Here is an 8,434-nt window from a genome sequence, read left to right on the forward strand (position 1 = left end):
TTTTGTTTTGGCTTTTCTTTTGGTGGATTGTATGTTGATCTAATAATGCTTCGTTCTTGTCAACGCGAGTTTGTCTCGTCTTCTTCCCTCCTGTTTTTATTGGGTGTACACTTACAAAAACATTTTATTTCACTCTATGTCTCAGATTTTTCATATTTGGAAAAGGGAGATACAAAAATGATCAGTCTTTCTAATTAAGACAAACCTTGCATGCGAGCGAAGCTTGATATACAAATGCGGTAGTGGAATTAAGTAGAGAAAAAAGTGAGAACAAAAGGGACTGAACAACAACAACAACAAAGAGAATATGAGATGATAACAATTCACCTTGGATAAAAAACGTTGTGTGGATTTGAAAGAGAACATAGAATGACATTGCACAGATATAAATGATGGATGGAGGACCGGAGGTAGTTATAAAAGATTGAGGTGAATGGTGATCGTGGAGGTGTGGGTAAGAAAAACCAATGTGGAGAGATTATTTGATTGAACGTGTATTACCTTTCACTTTTTTCTATTTTTATTTTTATTTCTAGTTTTATTATTTTAAACATTATTTTGTAATTTTCAAATATGAAATAAAATCCATGTGTCAAAGTATTATTGGCCAAGTGACTTGTGCTTTATTATATAAAAGATCAATATACCATATCGAGTATGATAATATGAGGGAAACATCTTCATTGATTATTTTACGTTGAGCTCATAGTGTCTCTCTGAAATGCTTCAAGCATTCTTTACATATGATTTATTAAAACTTACATGGAAAAACCATGATAAATGACATTATGAATTTATAATCATCATCATTCTTGCATAAAAATACTGACCATTATTTAATATTTTTTTTTAATAATTATCTTGGTTACTTCAACATGCAGGATGAAGAACCACAAGACGCTAGGGCCATGTGAGCTTGTGGGGAAGTAGCGAAGTGTTTTAAAGCTGGATCCTTTATAAAATCACTAAAACATGGTTGTTGTGCTTTCAGTGTTCGGCAACATTGTGGCGATATTTATCTCCTAAGACTATAGCTAGAAAACATCCTGTTATATCAATCTCGGTGCAAGGCGGTTTGTAGATTTTACGCCCACTCTTGATTTGATCGCAGCTGGAGATAGCACGACGATTACAACAACGGCGATGAGTACTATTAGTTATGTACACGTCATGTCCTGTGACTTTCTCTCTCTGATGCATGTCTTCCAACAATCGGTGGTCAACATAATTAAGTAAGAGAAGCACCCAATAAAATTTCATCAAACTATTTCTTTAGGTTCGTTACTGAATATCACATTTAAAGAACATAAGTTTGTTTATTCCATTTAATAACTAAGATTTTTATTTTTATTTTAAACGTTATATATGATTTATTTAAAATACTAGATTCCGTAGCGCGGATAGTATCTTATAAATTTTAAATTTAATTTTTTTAAAAAAATATATTTAAAGTTTAATTTACATTATTTTATACTAAAAATCACAAATATGGCTAAGAATTGGTTGATTTTATTTGTGATTTTTTGATAATATTAAATTAATTGATTTATTGCTCATAGTTAACAGATTTGTTTGATTGGTTTTCAGTTCATAGTAATGTATAGTATTATATTTGGTGAGTGTATATATGTTGTGTTGTTCTAATATTTGAGTTTTCATGTTAAAACAATACTATTCAAATTCATGACTTTTAACGATTAAATGTATGTTTTGTTGTTTTCTCTTGTATACGTACAAATTTTATTATTTTTTAATTGAAAGTTTTGTTTATTGATCATAGGCATATTAATATAAAATTTTATCTCAGAATTTTACAGCATTTGTTTTTGTATGCTGACATTTTTTTTCATATTTTCAGTACCTAGTTATACAAATAATACGTACGTGTGTTTTTAGAAGAAGTTCTGATCCCGCAAACTTGAGCAAAACTCTTCATCATTTCAGCTCATCCATGTTTTCCTATAACCTTAGATTCATTAGATGCCTCGTTAGAACCCTTTACGTATCCACAGATGGTTTTGCCTATTAATTATATAAAAGAGATTACATTGGAGTAAAAATGGTGACTAATAATAAACCAGCTAACAGATATGTTTATATGTGTACATGCAAATCTTACCTAAAAAGTAAGGTGCAATTTTATTGGTTGTATACAAAATATGTCTTGAAATCGTAACAGAACTATCTTATCTATTAAAATCAAAACAAAAGAGTAAAACTTCAATTCTTCAATACAACAACCTAATTACATATCTGATTGATGCCTTGAGCTAGACTCATACGAAGAAACACCATGTCGTAAATCTGCGTAGAAGCTTGATTTGCTTTGACGGGGATTTGTCAGTGAACATAAGTCCAAGTGTAATTACTTGCTTAGTTTTCCCCAACGTTCTCTCTTCAATCTTCATATTCTCATCAACCACTCTCTCTCTAAGTTATCCGACCATAAACTCTTATTTACTCAACATACCTCATTTCTGGATCTTCTTGTTCCTCACCAGGTTTTAGATTTGTAATCCTTTCCAAGATAAACAATCCAAAGTTAAAACATACCTTCTACAACTCCTATAACCAGGCCATTGTTCGAATAGATAAAACATACCTTCTACAACTCCTATAACCACTCCTAATCTTCTTCTCCATGACGAAGCCAATGAAGAATTGAGCGTAAGTCTCTACTATTTTCTCCACCGGTCGATTCCGTAACCAAAGCGATCAAGTTACTGCTAAAAATCGTACCAAATTCTTGTGTCTTAGCTTAAAAACACACGCCTTTTCTCTTTCGAAACCATCTTTATATAAACCTAACATGTCCCGTTTCTTAACTTTCCTCTGTAGTCTGTAGATATCCGCTCCATTGCTCTTCCTCACAATTTTTTGTTCCCAGAACTCATTTGACACTGCATCGAGCATAGGCAGATGTGAATTTGAGGCTTCTCCGGCATGTTCGTGGTAAGCAATCATGTCTTTTTGAGAGATAGCCATCCTAAGCAACAACAAAACGTAGATGTCATAAGAAGATTAGAAACTTACGAACCTTTGATTCCTATCAGTTTGAGAGAATCCATCTATCTTTAAATCAAGCTTGAGTAGGTGTCTTTATCTATTTAAGAAATGAGAATCTGAACGTAGAGTTAATAATGGTTTAAATGGAGGAAAAAGATAAGTGAGTACCTACTACACGTTTCACTGAATTTTCGGTAGAACTCGCCAGCAGGGAACTCTAAGAATGTAGTGGGAAAAGGGAACATGAGAGAGCGGATGTGGATGATGATCATTAAAGAAATCGAATGTCACGTACTTGGTTCCAATAAGGATGCCTCCTTTGGAATTATTGCAAGCTTCCCAGAAATGGATTAGCCTAAACATCAACTTGGAATCTCCTGGTCATACTGGAACAAAAGTGGAGAATGGCTTGTATTGCACGGTGGCGACTGCCGTTTGATTTGCCATAGTGCTGGGATGCGTTTGCTGAGGAAGAGATTGTTGGGTTGGGATATATATATATAGTCTCAATAGGGAAATGAGAGAGATGGGATGTGTTTCATTTAAGTGATTAATTAAGGGATCTTCAAGAGGCATTGATATCATTGAGTAAGAGGAGGGATGTGGAGAGTTACACGTCGATTTGTCTGGAGGATAGCTTTGATTCATCATTGTTGCCGTCGCATGCGTTATACAGAGGAGATGGGAAGACGATGAGTTTTGGAGGGTCCGTAGATGCCGTGACAACTTAGGTTAGAGGAAGAGGAAAGTAAAGCAAACTGGTCATTAAAATTAATGGATCTATCACGTAGCACCGATTCGTGGCCCAACAGATTCGTGGTCCAACATCTTAACATCCTTGATGACATGGACAAATGATTGGTTATGAATATTTTGTCCTATGTGGCACACCTAGAATTGCTTCAATTTAGTTCCTTTTATATAGTAGAGATTGCACATAATTAACATACTATAATGAATTTCCAATCATCATCACTCTTACATAGCATAATTGTTCTTCATCATATAATACTTTTATTAATTATCTTGGACTTCAACAAGTAGGATAAGGAATACCACAAGACGCTAGAGCCGCATGACCTTGAGGGGAAGTAATGTATGGCTTTAAACCTGCATTCTTTATGAAATCACAATAACATGGTTGTTGTACATTCAGATTCCGACAACATTCCGGCGATAGTGGAGCTCCATAGATTATGGCTGGAAAGCATCCTGTGATATCAATAGTGGTGCAAGGTGTTTTGATAGATTGAATAAGTTGGGAATTGATCGGAGCCGTTGATGAAAAGAGGACAACAACAAACGCGATGGATGCTAGGGTTGTAAACTTCATGATGCCTTGTGACTTTCTCTCCACTTACAATATTAATCTTTGTTTTTGTTCTTATATTCTAAAATGTATTTGAGATTTTTAGTAGGATGGTGAAGTTATTTATGTAGCACCATAACTGCAATGCAAACAAAATAAAGTCAATGTTCCATTGGTTTTCTATAATAGTTCATGACCAGAAAAGAAAATTGTTTGACCAAAAGAAAAGAAAAGAAAGTGCATGGAAATATATGATATGAAGAGATTTGATACATTTGCATAGGGTGAGCATTTTACCCGATATCTGAACCGTATCGGAATCCGACCCTAAAAACCCGAACCAAAATCTGAACCGAAGTAGTAAAATATCATAACGGATATTGAATTAGGAGAGATTGAATATCTGAACCCTCAGATAATATCCGAATCCGAATGGATATCTGAAGATAACCGAACATATGAATACTTAACCCTATATTTCTATTTTACGTCTCTATTTTTATTCAAAATATTTATATTGATGTTGCACATGGTTTTTTTTTTAAACTCGTAATAAATTGATTAGCAATGTTTAGTTGGGACCATTAAAGGCACCCTCAACAAACAAGATACCAGATGCATTAATAGCGTTCTTGGCCAACAAATCAGCAATGGTGTTCCTCTCTCGAGGGATCCATACGAAAGAAACAAATTCAAACGATAGAGATAAAGTAAGAATGTCTGCGACAACGCCATGTAGCTCCGCAACTCTCGCTCCTGCGTTTATAATCGAGACCAGTTGAGCAGAATCCGACTCAAACTTGACCTTCTTCAGCTCCATTCTTTTGCAGGTGGCCACCGCTTCCCGCAATGCGAGGGCTTCAGCCATAAGTGCAGACCCAACATGTGCAGCACGATCTTTGAAGGATTGATTTCCCTCCCGCAGCAACTGAACCCATCCCAACCCTGCAACCAAAAGATTAGAGTTCCAAGCAGCATCGGTCCTTACCACCGTCGTATCCATAGGGCATGTGAGTTCTGGTCTTTTTCCTCGCTTCGGTGGTGGGTCATCTCGCGTTCGATTCTCGCTCCATTCTCGCGCAAAACAAATTGCAGCTGAAAGTGTCTCTTCAGGAGATACTGAGAAGCCTTCAAAGACTAGTCTGTTCCTCGACTTCCATAGCATCCAGAGTATCCATAAGGTCAGAGAGCCCGACGAGATTCCAGTTGGTGGGAGGCAGTGCAGTGAAATCAGAGAGTTCCAAGAAGCAATCAAATCTACCATTCCACTACATTCCACATCAGATACAAGAGGTGCTAACCGCCAGACTTTCCGAGCGAACGGACAGTGAAATAATACATGAGTGATAGATTCGATGCATCCGCATCTTTTACATTTTGGGTCGATATCAATATGTCTGTCAACCAATCTTTCTCCAACCGGTAGCGCACCCTTCAGGATCTTCCAAGCAAAGAGTTTGAGTTTAGGTGCAGTGTCGATGTTCCATACGCATTTCTTCCAGTTGAAGTCAGGTCCTGCGAACTCGTTATCTTGATGGTCTTCGTCCTCCACAGCAGCATAATACCCAGACTTTGTAGCATACTCACCAGACTTTGTTCCTAACCACATCAGTTTATCCGGAGCCCCGGTGGTACTCTGTTTGATGCTGAGTATAAGATCTTCGTACTCAGGGAGGATGAGTCGAATTTTCTGAAGGTCCCAATGGCGTCCTCCTGGTAGCATAAGGTCAGCAACCACCATCGCAGCATGCTGTTCATTCGGAGGACCCATTGGCCTCAGTTGCGTGCTCATAGAAAGCCACGGATCCCGCCATATATTGATGGATTTCCCATCTCCTACTGCCCATCCTATCTTCTTTAGCAAGAGATCACGCCCCACCAAAACACTCCGCCAGCCATGAGACATAACTGAGGGAGGGGAAGCTTCCAGGATGTTGTTTTCCGGGCAGTATTTTCCAAATAAGGTCTTGCCGAGTAAGCTCTCCGGGTTTTCTAGCAATCTCCATCCTATTTTGGCCAGCAAGGCATCATTAAATTTCTGAAAATCTCGGATGCCCAGACCACCTGAGGCTTTTGGCTTTGACATCCTTTCCCAAGAGACCCAAGCCATCTTCTTTTTCTCCTCATTATCGTCCCACCAGAACCGTGTAACTACGGATTGAATTCTCTTGCATAGCGAGACAGGTAACTTAAAGCTAGACATAGCAAATGAGGGTGTTGGAGCTAGTACACTTTGCAGCATAACCAGCTTACCCGCAGAGGAAAGGAACTTGGTAGACCATCCTCTAGATTTTTGTTGGATCCGGTCTATGATGGAGGCGAAAAGGTCTCGCTTGCGTCGTCCAAACTGCTCGGGAAGCCCCAAATACTTGCCCATACCCCCATCCTTTTGGATTTTCAGTTCGTTCTTCACCATCTCTTTTAGATCAGCAGGGGCTTTATTTGAAAAAGTGATGCTCGATTTGTCCACATTAATCGATTGGCCTGAAGCTTCACCGTATTTCCGCAAGATATCATTGAGCGTTTTGCAGTTTCTTTTATTGGCATGCAGGAAGAACATTGTATCGTCCGCGAACAAGAGATGAAAGATGCGAGGACATCCCCTAGCCACCTGGAGGCCGTTAAAGTCTCCTTCTTCTTGCGCTTTATTACATAATCCCGAGAGGACTTCACTACACATTATAAATATGTAGGGAGAAAGAGGGTCGCCTTGGCGGATTCCTCTGCTCGGTACTACCTTCCCTCTAGGCAAGCCGTTAATGAGGAAGGAGTATGTAACTGTCGAGATACATTGCATTATTGCTCGAATCCAGTCCCGGTGGAATCCCAACCGTGAGGGAACTAACGCCACAAAGTCCCACTCGAGACGATCGTAAGCCTTACTCATATCTGTTTTAACCGCCATCGCACATATCTGTTCCGCTTTAGATGTTTTTAGGAAATGAAGTACCTCATGAGTGATAAGGATATTATCACCAATTGCTCGTCCCGGGACGAAGGCCGACTGGTTTTCGGAGATAAGTCTATCCATGTGGGGTTGTAGCCTGCGGGTGAGAATCTTTGAGTAGATTTTGTAGTAGACATTACACAGCGCGATGGGCCTATAATCCGAGACTTTCTGCGGGTTTTTAATCTTGGGAATCAGTCGTATGTTCGTATCATTCACATCCTCTGGCAGCGGCATACCACAAAAGAAACCCTGCACTTCCTTGACAATGTCCGAGCCAATCCTCTCCCAGTGGGTGTGGAAGAATCCCGCAGAGAAACCGTCAGGCCCGGGAGCCTTCTCCGCGTTGATTGAGAACGCTGCTTCCTTAATCTCCAGAGCCGTGGGGATTGCGTTGAGTAGAGCATTATCCTCGTCCGAGATGATTGGGCTGAGGGCCTGATTAACTATCTCTTCTCGCTCTCCAGGCGTCGATGTGAAAAGATTATTGAAATAGCCGCCAATAACATTCACAATCTCTTCTTCCTTGTACACTAAGCCACCCTCTTCATTTTCCAGTACCGAAAAGGCATTTATCCTTTTTCTCACTTTTGTTATGGCGTGGAAGTAGCCGGTGTTACGATCGCCCAACTTTAACCAAAGGAGTCGGTTACATTGTTTCCAAAATTCTTCCTCTTCTGAATAAGCTGCATCGAGTTGTTTACTGATGTCTTGGATCAGCGCTATATCATTGGCCCTGCTCGAAAGAGCGACATTCAATTCCCGTTTCTTCTTCTCTATCAGCATCTTACTATTTCTTTGCTGCTTGCGGTTCCACGCTGAGATTGCACTCCTTGCATTGGCCAGCTTTTCCATGACCGATGAGTTGTGATCGCCTAACCAGGCCTCGGTAATCACCTTCTTTGCTTCTTCATTCTTGCAGAGCCTTCTATCATAACGGAATTGGCCCCTCCTCTTTTTACCTCCCTTATCAAAGAAAGAGATCAATGGCATATGATCAGATCCTTCACAGCCTAAATACTGACATCTAGCGGTTGGAAAGCTTTCGGCCCAGCGGGTATTTGCTGCTGCCCTATCAAGTCTGCATCTAACAAGGTAATCACCTCTCTGTCCTCTCCAAGACAATGTGATGTGCCGTGGGGTAGCGCACCGGGCAAAACAGACATGCATGG

Source organism: Brassica oleracea, chromosome C2, assembly GCF_000695525.1.
Source record: "Brassica oleracea var. oleracea cultivar TO1000 chromosome C2, BOL, whole genome shotgun sequence".
Taxonomy (NCBI): domain Eukaryota; kingdom Viridiplantae; phylum Streptophyta; class Magnoliopsida; order Brassicales; family Brassicaceae; genus Brassica; species Brassica oleracea.